Genomic DNA, 2,319 nt, shown 5'->3' with positions numbered 1-2,319 from the left:
AGATGCTATGTGTAAGCACAAAAATGTAAGTAAAAATTAGTAAAGAAAACACATTTTTACTCCAATTAATCAAAATGGATTTATAATGTTTTGGAACCAAACTCTTCAAATGATCATTTCTTTTTTCATTGTGCGCTTAAATATATTGACAGATACATTTAGTTTCTTTGTTTCTCAGAATTGTGCTACAATTCTGAATTTTTAACAACAACAAAAAAGTCTGTATTGTGAGATGAATTGTGAGGAGAACTAGATAAGTCGCCCCCCCCCCCTCTCAATACAAATATGACCTGGACACGTTTCGCCAGAGAAACCCAAACTTAGATGAAAACAACATAACCTGCGATAAAATGCACAAAGTTAGAAAAAGCCCAGAGTAACAAACAGTACCGGGTTTTTGATTTGTTTATGTGATTTGTAGTATAGTCCTGCGTATGTTTACACTGCCAGGGCAGATGGGATTTCCTCTATAGGGAGATTTCCTGTCGACAGCGTCAGATAACTGGGAAGTCTCCCTGATAGTGATGGCCGGAACCAAGCGCAAACAACAAACACACTTGACAAACATCAAGTCTTCACCAGTGACGTATGATATAAACACAGCACAGACATCTCATCCTGATGGAGCCAGTTGAAACCTCCTGTCATAACGGACACGATTGTGGGATTGAATGTTGATTAATACTGCATATCGATCACATCAATACTGGGTTACATAAACATTGGAAAGACGCAAAGCGGAAGGAAAACGGTGGCTTTTACGAAAGAACCTATAGTGAGGAAGTCTCTGACTCGCCGACACGAAGCTAGATACGCCGCATTATTCAAAAGAGCCCGACCTCAAGGTATTATAATACCTTACAGATCATAAGTCCACTCAATATTTGCTATTAATTAAACACCACTGATAACGGTGTTACTGATAATCTGCCTATACTCCGTTTATGAACTATAAAAAATATTCTCAGGCAGTTCAGAGACTTCTCCACACTGCATTGATTCAAACTGAAGCAGCACAAACCACCACCCAAAATAAAGATCACCACCACCATCCCCAATTTTAAACAGTTCTGTGACCCGTGCTGAAGCCCCACAGACGGACAGGGAACGCTGATGTTGTCCGGGACGGATCAGCACAGGAGTCGACGGGATTGGGGGGAGGCTCACCTATAGACGCAGCTGGCATTGGTGGGCCCTGGCCAGGGAGGGGGGGTGGAGGAGGAGGAGGGGCTGGGGGAGGAGCCCCAGGGGGAGCGGCCCATGAGGGTGTGACTGGAGGGGGCAGAACCGGCAGATCAGAGAAAATACATGTTGAAGACAATTCATTCTTTAATGTCGCAGACGTGCAAGCCTTGTTCCAAGTTACTTGATGTCTATACGGCCGAGTACATTGTGCATAAGTGTCTGTATGCGTCATTTGGGATGTAGCTATTGTCTTTAGAATAGAATGAGACTGTCCTAAATGGTAATACACAGAAATGTAGCATGCTGGTACGCAGAAAGATGATCATTTCTGCTGGAAACTGATCCTTGCAACACTGGCTAATGTTGCCCACAACCCGTTGCTCGTTGGATGAAGATTTGGTTCAAACTAAGCGGTAAAACTAAAACATGGAGTAATCTTTTATAAAGAAATGGACATCAAGTTTAACATTAAAATGCATTGTAATGTCAGTTTCTGAATCACAGTACATTACTAAATCTACATTTCCCTCAACTCTCCCATCTTGAACGAAACGTTTGATCTTGCGGTCCAATTGTTTTCACCACAGAAGATACAATAGACGTTGCCTGAAGAAACCGACATCAAAGAACATCACTCTTTTATGAAAATATCTGGATATTGGAACGCTTAGGTCAGATGAAGATGTAAAATCTGAAGCACCTTCTAAAAAGCCAACAGCAGCGCTCCAAAAAACTGAGCTGACATACACTCAAAGATGGCCCGACATCTGACCCTTGGTTTGGTGTGTCACTGAGATATCTCAGCGTATCCCTAAACTCAATAGCCCCTGCAGTTCCTTGAATATGCCTTAAATTGTTGCTCACCAGGTTTTGGATGGTTTTTAAGTACAAGGACAGAGACTCTGCATTCAAAGGTCCTGTTAAAATTAAATAACATCAACCCAGGAAAAGGAAATCAGTGGTGCTGATGCTGTGTTGCTATGGTGACGGAATGAGTCACGAGAGTTGGTGGTGGTGGGGGGGTTCTGTTCCTCTTGGCTCCAGCAGGTATCTCAGAGGAGAACAGGACAGTGACCTCATTTCTTACTAAACTCCATTCTTTTTTCCTGTTCTCTGCAGGCAGACCACCCTTTA

At 42.6% G+C, this 2,319-nt stretch overlaps 1 protein-coding gene across 1 annotated transcript in view; it reads right to left on the bottom strand.

The window, feature by feature from the left end:
* The window catches only part of LOC122347518 (abl interactor 1-like), a 7,440-nt gene that overhangs the window by 4,019 nt on the left and 1,102 nt on the right, over positions 1-2,319 (bottom strand). The window lies entirely within an intron of this gene.

Source organism: Puntigrus tetrazona, chromosome 6 (genome assembly GCF_018831695.1).
Source record: "Puntigrus tetrazona isolate hp1 chromosome 6, ASM1883169v1, whole genome shotgun sequence".
In the NCBI taxonomy this organism is placed as follows: Eukaryota; Metazoa; Chordata; class Actinopteri; order Cypriniformes; family Cyprinidae; genus Puntigrus; species Puntigrus tetrazona.
Note: the sequence above shows the minus strand (reverse complement) of the source record. Positions and strands in the feature narration are given on the sequence as shown.